Below are 12,227 nucleotides of genomic sequence, written 5' to 3'. Positions count from 1 at the left end.
TGAGGGCTAATTCTTCTTCTTCCTCCGTAGCGAATAATGCTTCAGCATCCCAGCCATCTTCACTATTCTCCTTCGAACTGGAAGTAGCAGTATTACTTTCAACAGGCTCTTTCTTGGTCCAACAATCTTTCGCCATGTGGCCTATCTTCCCGCAGTTGTAACACTTGCCACTAAACTTTTTACTATTACCGCGATTCTTCCAAGCTCCCCCAGAACGAGAGCCTCCATTTCCTTGGTGACTTTGCACCTTTTCTCCATCCTTTTTAGATCTACTACCAGTGTACCGCTTGAAGGTGCCTTTGCTTTTGTTGGTGTAGAGCGCTTCTTCTTCACTCTTTAGTGAGACTCCTCCCATTTGCTTGGCCATAGCTTCTTGACTTGCAAGCAAATTTTCAAACTCAACAAGCGATGGTTGTGTCGGCCATCCTTGTATAGCGGCAATGAACCCTCGATATTCTGGTCTCAAACCATGGATAATTATTCTCTTCATCCTGGTTTCCCCAATAGTAGCTGTTGGATCTAATTCTGAAATTTCGCGGCATATCGACTTCACCTTGTGAAAGTACTGGGCAATCGTCATGTCGCGTTGTACCATCGATAGCAGCTCATTCTCGAGAAGTTGCAATTTTGTATCGTTCCTCTTCGAAAAGAGTGTAACAAAAGTGTCCCATGCTTCCTTTGGCGTTTTAGCATCCCGAATGTGCTCCAACATTTCTTCTTCTATTGTGGTCTTTAAGGCAAACATTGATTTGCCTGCTTTAATTTTCCACTTCCGCAAGACGCCGTTAACATCTTCCGCTGCCGGTTGTGTAACTTCACTACCACCGACAACCTCCCACAAGTCTTGACCTTGAAGGTAAGACTCTATACACGTTACCCACGTGTTATAGTTTTGGTTGTTGAGCTTCTTGATTCCTCCAACAACTTGAAGATCACCCATCGTATCGGCAAGACTTTGACTACACCGAACAAGCTTGAGTGACTACCGTGCAGAGTAATACACTACTCTCGACACAAAGAAGCTCCCTCTCAAGGTTTGTGATAACCCCAGCAATAATCTCAAGAATTTTTTTTTCTGATGTGGATGATCAGTCAAAACTGCAACCACAGAGCATACTCGGAATTTCAAGAGACTTTACAACCAATGCTCTACCAAGAACGATCCCTGACCGACTTGACTCTGATACCAATTGTTGAATAAGAAGAGTATACAAGATAACTCTAATAATCCCAAGAAGAAGAAAATAGAGCACACTCTTAAAGAAAGCTCACAAAACAAACTAATTAGCAAAGCTTTTCTTATTTAGCTCTAGGCTTTGTTTTTCCTTGGATGATTTACAATGCTTGAGGACTTGGGTATTTATAGCAAATCAAATGAAAGCTACACCACACACTTACTTCACCTACAACATCCACCTACTTCACCTACAACCTCCACTTACTTCACCAACCTCACACACTTACTTCACCTACAACATCTACCTACTTCACCTAGAATTGACATTGATTCTCAACAGAAACCAAGTTCCTAAAAATCATGGAGAAGCAGATGAAGGAGAAGAAGAGGCGTATGATCTCACACCGTCTTCTAGGCTCCTCCTGAAAGACAAAGTACCCAGCTTGTCTCCGTTCGTTCTGGCGATGCTCGATCCAGCTTCCGCAGCACCGTGGCAGTTCCTCGGAAACTGGTTTCGAGGAAGCGAGGTCGCGCCTTTCGAGAGCGCTCATGGGATGGGGTTTTGGGAATACGGGAAACGAAACCCCGAATACAGCAGTCTTTTCAATAAGGCAATGGCTAGTGATTCTGGAATGGTGAACTTGTTGATTAGAGATTGCAAGCCAATCTTTGATGGGTTGAGTTCATTGGTTGATGTTGGTGGTGGGACTGGAAAAGTCGCTAGGATTCTCTGTGACGCTTTCCCTCGACTGAAATGCACAGTTCTTGAACTTCCACGTTGTTGCTGATTTGCCAGACAGTGAAAATTTGAAGTTTGTGGGAGGAGACATGTTCCAGGGTATCCCTCCAGCGAATGCTGTTTTCCTCAAGGTAAGCAAATTTTCAACTTTTCAATTATCTTCTGTTGTTTACCATATGTAATTGCATCAACTATTTAGCCTTTTATATCAAGATGGAATAGAATATGGTAATGTTTGGAAGTGGTTAAAAATGGCTAAAAGCACTTTCAGATAGTAAAAAATTCTTTTAGTAACGTTTGGCATAAAAGTGTTGGAAATTATTTTATTTAGACTATTTAAAAAATCGAAAACTAAAATAGTTATAAAATAGACTATTAGCTTATAACTCTAGTGCAGATTAATTAGCACCACTTACAATTTTGAATTCTCATACATCATCTTGGTTCCGTAAATTTAAAAGTGAAACTTAGAGGTATACTTTATGAAATGAATATACCTCTTCGAAGCAGACAGTGACATAGTCACATTGATTAGAACATATGTACTATTTTTTACTCACACGACTTTAAATCCTCCTCTTTGCACTTTATAGTAATTTAAAGCAAAATACCGTTTGTATCAAAATTTCGATTAATTTTCCTCTTCCTCTAGCTAGCTAGTTTGCATCGCCACCGTTCATCAAGACTTTAAGATAAATCTTATCCAGAATTTGCAAGGAGAATTAAAGGCCTAATAAAGAATGTCTGACCAATGAAAAAATCGTACTATCCATAGAGATATAATATCAATATCATGTAATTTCATGATAGCTGGTCGCTCAAATGGTCCAACAATTTGAGCTCAAGAGGGTATGGAATGGAGGTCCAAGACATAGCCTTGAAGTTCGGTTTTACCATTTAAATCGCAACACCTGTTCCAACTTGGCATGCAACGTGTCGTTTTCTGGATGGGTACCTGATTATGACATGGATCGTGAATGTGCCAAATTAGCCTGCGCTGCTCACTTGCAGCCAAGTGACATGTCGCCATCGGACCAAATCATCAAATAATGCCGGCATATTCTTCTGCATTATTTTTCTCATATTCTTTCATCATCCTGGTTTCTATCGATCGACAGACCTTGATCAGGTCACATATGCAAACAGTTACATCAATTTTGGCTTATGCCTCAGCATTATTTGACGTATATAGCTGATTTTATCAGTTGTAAAGATTTATTTTTTTAGAAAAATTAGTTTGGAAACTTAGCTGCATTTCTGCATACTTTCTTCCATGTTCAAGAACATATATATATATATATATATATATATATATATCACATCACTTTCAATTCTAATATTTGACATAGCTCTCAAGTTCAATTCAGTTGTATTTCTCGTATGCCAATATTTTTGTGAATGCCTTTATGAATTTGTACATTTAACGTTTAAGATTAGGTTGTTGTTGTAAGTTTGTTTTCTTTGTAAAAGGAGCTAACACTTAAATATTTCATGCACAATGTATAAAACAAAATATTATGGATATCTACAGTGAAGATAGTGTTCCATTTTCATTGGTAAGAACGGTTTCCATTATTCTTTTATGTCTTTGTGTTGATTCATTAATCCTCTTGTGTTTCTTGGTTCATATGACATTCAAAAAATTTGTTTATTGAATTTGAGCGCATGACTGAAACCACACAATTGATCCATTTAGTTTTATATATTTTTTAATACAAGTGATTGTTTTTAATTAAACTAACTGCAATTTGAACTCAAATGTATATAATACAACACATGCGCTCTAATAAATGTGATGACGCGCACCGTTAAGTTAAAAGATTCAAGTTTGGATATGGATTTCAGTTAAACAAAATTTGGTTGAACGTAATTGCAATGTGTACCTCTATATTCCACACAAGAGAAAGAGATCATATAAGTTAGGGATTTGCCAACACCACATAAATGAGGGCAGCAGTAAACTACAAAATAGAGGAAGTACTTTAGAGTTGTCAAAGTGCACAACCACTCTATAAAGGAAGGCCCCAACAACATTGGACGCACTTGGAGTTGGCCCCCCAAACCCAAAGTAAGAGGACAAAATGTGTGTCGAACAAGCCTTTTTTGGCTGGGGACCCTGCAGCTGCAGGTGCACTGCAGACACTTTGTTTTGTGGTGCTCTCCATAAAATTAGATAATTGGCAACTCGTGGCACAACCTATGAGCACACATACGCATTATCCATCTCTAATCTTCTGATTCTTAGTCTTGTGACAAAGTTGACCATTAATATCACATTACCAAAGTTTTTGGGGACCCTGTTGTTATTTTGCCGAACGTGACTTCTTGGTGGCAAAAGAAAAGGACCTCTAGGGTTTTGCTGTGCTCTGCTGCTTCACTTGTTCCCAACCATTATTTGCTGATGTAGGTCTTGGTTGGCATTTCGTATAGAAAAACTCTTGGTTGGGATAAGGATTCAAAAGTTAAATGCTACTCAAACTATTCTTAGTGGCGGATCCAATAAACTTTCATGTTAGGAAAGATGTTCAAACGTCATTTTTTCCATTCCTACCAAACAATCTTAATAACTCACGCAACTCAACCCTTTTAAGATTTTTGTAAAACAGCTTATCCTCATGACGTGTAATTAAAGTGAGCTTCCATGAAATTTCTGAAACATCATAGGTAGCAAAAAAGGATAGTAACAACGGCTATTGTCAATTAATAGCTTTTTACTTACCCTAATGTAGATCCGCCACTAATTGTTATTGTGATTGTTTATAACAAACCGTGCTACCAAACAAAGAAAATAGTAGCATAGAAATACTGAAAATTGTCTTAAAATTCTTAATTTTAGAGAACTAAACAAGTTGTCCCAATGAAACCTTTTGTCATTAACACTAAACTTTCGATATTATAAACATAAATGCATCTGTATGATTTTGTTTTTATCTTGAAAGGAAATGGAAGCATTGAAAACCCTCGTGTTTTTCTCAAACTTTATCGTCACTTCCTCTAAGTTTTGGGTTGAGCTACTTATGTCAACTATCTCCGTCACACCACTATGAAATGAAAGCATTCGCCAAGAAAAAGCAGCAGTTCCGCAGGTTTCAAACAGTCTAAACTCTGGGAATTTCAATTTTCAAAATCAGAGAGACTTGTTTGCCAGATCAAATTGGACGAAATCGAAAATTAAACGGAGTCTACCTAATAATTCAATTAAATTAGGCCTGCACACATGTATTTCCTGTTCCTCGATTAATTAGGCCTACTTTTCTCTTCCTTTTTAAATTCCTCCAAATTGTGGCGTGAGCAAAATATGACAACTTTCTTCAGTTTTTGAGCAGAGATTCGATTAATTTGGTCCGTTTGAGAGCTCTAGCTAGGGTAAACTTATTCAGCTCTTAAAATAAAAACGCGATCAAATAATGGTATTTCCAATTTGGCATAGTATCCAATGTCCTCTATCGATCAAATAATGATATTTGCATATTGACATAGATTTGCTAGACTCCCAGCCAGTCATCTCACGTTTCCTTGAATAGTGAAACCAAAGAACTAAATCACTGCCCAGGTGGGAAGTTAATGAACGCAATAACGCTTGTGAGAAATGAAGTACCAACCATGCTACCACGTATAGAGATCTAAACAAGACGGATTTGGATCCTCTCCGAGGCAACTGGTCGGATCCTCCTGACCAATGTTAGTGGACCGTTGGATTTTTATCCAACGGCTACAAATAAGGGGGCCCTTTAAAAGTTATAATAGTTGTAGCCGTTGAATAAAAATTAATCCAACAGTCTACTAACATTGGTCAGGAGGATCACGACCAGTTACCTCGGAGAGGATCCAAATCCAAACAAGACTAACAAGTTGTCCAGATGGATCTGTCAACATTCACTATAAGGTTTTGATATAACCATAAATAACTTCTGAAATATACCAAAACATAGCGCCAATGAATTCGTTCGCATTTTTTCTTGAAAGAAAATGGAAGCATGGGAAAATACTTTTGCTGTTGTCTAATATCATATTAAGGTTCGCCAAGTTTTGGTGTGAGCAAATAATGACAGTTCCTCAGTTGCTAATTCAATTCCCCTGAAGTTGTTTGAAGGTTCCACTACGGTAAATGTCTTCAGCTTCTTAACAAAAGCAAAATTTTGCGGGTTCCAGTATTCTATATCGAATCCCGATATCTGGAAAGGCAGAAAAGAAACAAGCAAAGTAATCGAAGTCTCCAAAATAAAAAAGATTAAAAAGCACTATATTCTCTTGAATCTAGACATGATAATAAAAAGAGAAGTCAAGAAGAGGAACACAAGTAAATAGCAACATAAACTTCAACTTACATAAAAAGTAAAATTCATGGTACATAGATATGCTTATGGCAAATTGTGCGGGTTCCATTCCTCTTTAAAGAGAGAACATTGCCCGGACTATCACAATAGTGATCACAATATGCATACACAAATTACGAATAAGATCTAATGGGACTGGCATGGATCCTTCCTTGTCGATGACCCAAAATTGTAAAGAAAAACCGGTTCAAATCGCAAAAGAAATTTGCGGATTGCAAAAAGAAAGAGTGTATAAGGTTTATGATTTTCTACCTCAATGGCAACTTCGTTCAGAATAAGACTTTTAACCATGCATAAAGTGCCGAAAACTTAAAACACTGTTAAAATCAAAATGTTCTAAAGGATTTAAATGAATCTCAGCTTTTTCTAAACATTCAAACTTTCCAAGATTTGGGTTATTCATCAAATTCCCAATCCACACCGAAGAATTTGATGGAACATAAAGACACATGGCAGTAGGATGGAAAAAAAAGACACATGGCAGTAGGGGTAGTGATGACTGCCATGTCAGCAAATATTGTTGGAAAGATTTATTAGAATCTAGTGGGATTTGTTGGAAGATTTGGATAAGATTAGTTGGGATTTGGCTAAGATAGCTATGAGGGGTTACTTAGTCATTATGTATAAATACCCTTTATATAGCAACCAACTGTAATAACTTTCATATGCTTTTCTAATACAAATTCGTATTTCTTAGTAGCTCTTATCTTTCTCTTTACAGTTCTTGGTTTTTATGGGTTCTTCAATCTTTCACTTTCACAAGAGATTTAATCTTTGCAAATTATCATAGATCACTCATAATAGTTAATAGAATTCATATTTGGAGCAAAAATGTTCAACACTTTGATGATGCTATTTTGGACAAAATTTCCAGGTGATATATAAAGATGAGGATACCAAATCATGACATATATTCTGTTTTTAGTTAACCAATTATAGTGTGCCATGTGTAATAAGTTTGTTTAGTTTGTTAGAAAGAATATTGTAAATAGCTATGGCTATATATATGACAATTGGTGTAATTATCATTTCATCCAATGAAAGAGAAATATTCAAAAAATATTGTGTTCTTAGGTTTCTATATGGTTTCATCGCCAACCGCCTCACGACCTCTCTCAATCCTGTTATTTTCCGCTATGCTTCTCTGATTTCTCTGCAATTTGCTTGATTTCTTCCTCGCTCTTGTACTTCGATCTTGTCCTGTATCTTTTGATCTCTAATGGTGCCTCCTTCTGCGTCTTCTAAGTCGGTGCCCGATCCAAATCCCAATTTCTCTTCAAACCCTAATTTTTCTCAATCTTACACATTTCTCACGATCCAAAACATTGGCAGCATGGTACCTATCAAGCTTAAGAGATCCAATTACCTGCCACGGCGAGTTCTCTTTGCCCTAATTCTTCGGCATTATCGACTTCTTGGTATTGTCGATAGCACAAAACCTTGTCTTGCGCCTCTTCTACTCGATCGATCTCTGAATTCGACGTTTGAATCTTGGTATGAGAAAGATCAAAACCTCCTGATTTGTTTAATTCTACACTATCTGAGGAAGTAACTCCATTTACTGTTGGAGTTTTGTCTTCTCGCGATCTCTAGCTCAAACTCGAACAACGATTTGGGGGCATTTCTAATGCACACATTCATTAGCTTCGATCGCGACTTCAGAGCATTCAAAAAGGTTCACAATCAATGTCTGATTACCTGCAAGAACTTAAAGAGATCTCTGACTCTCTCACTGCCGCTGGAGCTTCAATTTCTGATCGTGATCTAATTACTATCACTCTTGCTGGTATTCTTGATGATTTTAATTCTTTCACCGATTAGACCATGCTCCGGTTATCTTCTACCTCTTTGGATGAATTGCATGGGTTGTTACTCACCAATGAGCTTTCTATGACTCGTTGAAAGAAAGCTGTCTCATCTAGCAATGTTGAACCTTTTCATGCTCTATCTGTACAAGGTCAACCGTCTCTTCTTCCCACACCGCCTCATGCGTATGCAATATAGAATCAACCACTTCAGAACTCTTTTTGCTACAATTCGAATCGAGGATGGAACAGTCGTTACAATAGTAATCGTGGAACTAGAGGTATCTCTCGAGGAAATCAATATACCAGTGGCTTCACTTGCAATAACAACAATTTCAACTCTTGTGGTTCATCTTTTGGTCATTGGGCATCGTGTCAAATTTGTGGCAATCCCAGTCATGAAGCTATTGACTGTTTTGATCGCATGAATCCAGAGATCTTTGGTCGAATCCCTCTGCTAAACTTCAAGCAATGAGTGCACGCTACACTGCAAAGCCCTCTCCCTCTTGGTTGATCGACTCTGGTGCTACCTCGCACATTACCAATGACATTTCAACCATCAATTTTCCTACTACCTACACTGGTGAAGAAAAAGTATACATCGGTGATGGTAAAGGTCTGTCAATTATCCATCTCAAAGCTTGGCACTCTTTCACTATGATGTTTGGGCTCCTGTGCTTTATGTTAGTGGTTTTTGCTATTACTTGTTAGTAGTCGATGATCATACTAGATATAGCTGGTTTTTTCCTTTGAAAGAAAAGTCTGAGGTGTACTCTACACTTGTAAACTTCAAAATTTATGTAGAAAATGTTGTTGGAAATAAAATAAAGGTTATCCGTTCAGATTTAGGGGGTGAATTTGTTAGTTCTTCATTTCTAGCTCATTTCCGTTTGCATGGCATTTCTCATCAGCTTAGTTGCCCACATACTCCTGAGCAAAATGGCTGTGTAGAAAGAAAACACATACATTTAATAGAGACAGCTTGAAATCTTTTGGAAGCATCTCATGTTCCTAAAAAATATTGGGTTGAAGCTATATCTACTACTCTCTATTTGATTAATCGATTGCCTATTTCTGGTCTTCTCAATTATCCGCGGAAGTTGTTGTTTCATACCTTACCAGATTATACAAGGCTTAAGGTCTTTGGTTGTAGTTGCTTCCCTTGGTTAAAACCTTATGTTTCCTCTAAGTTGGATGGTAAAAGTAAGGAATGTGTTTTTCTTGGATATAAATATGAGAATATGTTTAAATTTATTTAAATTTAGGTTTTAAATCCTTACTTTCAATTGTTTAAATATTAATTATAATAGATTTAGCATGGGAAAATATAGTTTGAAGAACATAAATATGATAGTTTGTAGTTAGGGTAAGAGAAATAAAAAAAATAAAAAAATTGAAAAGAGGAGGATCGGTACGAAATTAGCGACTGCGATTCAGTTATATTGCTAGTTAGCTAGCGATCGTTACTCCATATGATCGCTAAATTACTAGCAACTCCCCTCAAGGGAAATAGGAAGAAAAGTACCGATCGTAACATTTTCACCCCTCCTTTTTTTCTTTTTCTTTTTCCATTGAATTTTTTTTTCCTAAAACTATTTTTTATTGATTTTTAAAGTTGAAAATATGAGAATATCTTTAAATTTAGGTTTTAAATTGTTAATTTCAATTGTTTAAATATTAATTATAATAGATAAAACATGGGAAAATATATTTTGAAGAACATGAATATTATAGTTTGTAGTTATGGTAATAGAAATAAAAAAAATAAAAAAATAGAAAAGAGGGGGATCGGTATGAAATTAGCGATTCAGTTAAATTGCTAGTTAGCTAGCGATCGTTACTCCATATGATCGCTAGCTTACTAGCAACTCCCCTCAAGGGCAATAGGAAGAAAAGTACCGATCGTAACATTTTCACCCCTCCTTTTTTTCTTTTTCTTTTTCCATTGAATTTTGTTTTCCTAAAACTATTTTTTATTGATTTTTAAAGTTGAAAATATGAGAATATCTTTAAATTTAGGTTTTAAATCGTTAATTTCAATTGTTTAAATATTAATTATAATAGATTTAGCATGGGAAAATATAGTTTGAAGAACATAAATATGATAGTTTGTAGTTAAGGTAATAGAAATAAAAAAATAAAAAAATTGAAAAGAGGGGGATTGGTATTTAATTAGCGACTTCGATTCAGTTAAATTGCTAGTTAACTAGCGATCGAACATTTGCATGATTGCTAGCTTACTAGCAACTCCCCTCAAGGGCAATAGGAAGAAAAGTACCGATCGTAACATTTTCACCCCTTCTTTTTTTGTTTTTCTTTTTCCATTGAATTTTTTTTTCCTAAAACTATTTTTTATTGATTTTTAAAGTTGAAAATATGAGAATATATTTCAATTAGGTTTTAAATCCTTAATTTCAATTGTTTAAATATTAATTATAATAGATTTAGCATGGGAAAATCTTGTTTGAAGAACATGAATACGATAGTTTGTAGTTACGGTAAGAGAAATAAAAAAAATAAAAAATTTGAAAAGAGGGGGATCGGTATGATATTAGCGACTTATTCTCAGTTAAATTGCTAGTTAACTAGCAATCCTACATTTATATGATCGCTAGCTTTGTAGCAACTCCATTTAAGGACAATAGGAAGAAAAGTACCGATCGTAACATTTTCACCCCTCCTTTTTTTTTTCTTTTTCCATTGAATTTTGTTTTCCTAAAACTATTTTTTATTGATTTTTAAAGTTGAAAATATGAGAATATCTTTAAATTTAGGTTTTAAATCGTTAATTTCAATTGTTTAAATATTAATTATAATAGATTTAGCATGGGAAAATATAGTTTGAAGAACATGAATATGATAGTTTGTAGTTAAGGTAATAGAAATAAAAAAAATAAAAAAATTGAAAAGAGGGGGATCGGTATTTAATTAGCGACTTCGATTCAGTTAAATTGCTAGTTAACTAGCGATCGTACAATTGCATGATTGCTAGCTTACTAGCAACTCCCCTCAAGGGCAATAGGAAGAAAAGTACCGATCGTAACATTTTCACCCCTCCTTTTTTTGTTTTTCTTTTTTCATTGAATTTTTTTTCCTAAAACTATTTTTTATTGATTTTTGAAGTTGAAAATATGAGAATATATTTAAATTAGGTTTTAAATCCTTAATTTCAATTGTTTAAATATTAATTATAATAGATTTAGCATGGGAAAATATTGTTTGAAGAACATGAATACGATAGTTTGTAGTTACGGTAAGAGAAATAAAAAAAATAAAAAAATTGAAAAGAGGGTGATCGATATGATATTAGCAACTTATTTTCAGTTAAATTGCTAGTTAACTAGCGATCCTACATTTATATGATCGCTAGAATATTAGCAACTTCCTTCAAGGACAATAGGAAGAAAAGTACCGATCGTAACATTTTCACCCCTCCTTTTTTTCTTTTTCTTTTTCCATTGAATTTCTTTTCCATTGAATTTTGTTTTCCTAAACCTATTTTTATTGATTTTTAAAGTTGAAAATATGAGAATATCTTTAAATTTAGGTTTTAAATCGTTAATTTCAATTGTTTAAATATTAATTATAATAGATTTAGCATGGGAAAATATAGTTTGAAGAACATGAATATGATAGTTTGTAGTTAAGGTAATAGAAATAAAAAAAATAAAAAAATTGAAAAGAGGGGGATCGGTATTTAATTAGCGACTTCGATTCAGTTAAATTGCTAGTTAACTAGCGATCGTACAATTGCATGATTGCTAGCTTACTAGCAACTCCCCTCAAGGGCAATAGGAAGAAAAGTACCGATCGTAACATTTTCACCCCTCCTTTTTTTGTTTTTCTTTTTCCATTGAATTTTTTTTCCTAAAACTATTTTTTATTGATTTTTAAAGTTGAAAATATGAGAATATATTTAAATTAGGTTTTAAATCCTTAATTTCAATTGTTTAAATATTAATTATAATAGATTTAGCATGGGAAAATATTGTTTGAAGAACATGAATACGATAGTTTGTAGTTACGGTAAGAGAAATAAAAAAAATAAAAAAATTGAAAAGAGGGTGATCGATATGATATTAGCAACTTATTTTCAGTTAAATTGCTAGTTAACTAGCGATCCTACATTTATATGATCGCTAGAATATTAGCAACTTCCTTCAAGGACA

General features: G+C 34.9%; 1 pseudogene; it reads left to right on the top strand.

Moving 5' to 3' along the window:
- Positions 1–12,227, top strand: part of LOC137722453 (trans-resveratrol di-O-methyltransferase-like) — a 37,892-nt pseudogene that overhangs the window by 4,287 nt on the left and 21,378 nt on the right.

This window comes from Pyrus communis, chromosome 2, assembly GCF_963583255.1.
Source record: "Pyrus communis chromosome 2, drPyrComm1.1, whole genome shotgun sequence".
In the NCBI taxonomy this organism is placed as follows: Eukaryota; Viridiplantae; Streptophyta; class Magnoliopsida; order Rosales; family Rosaceae; genus Pyrus; species Pyrus communis.
Note: the sequence above shows the minus strand (reverse complement) of the source record. Positions and strands in the feature narration are given on the sequence as shown.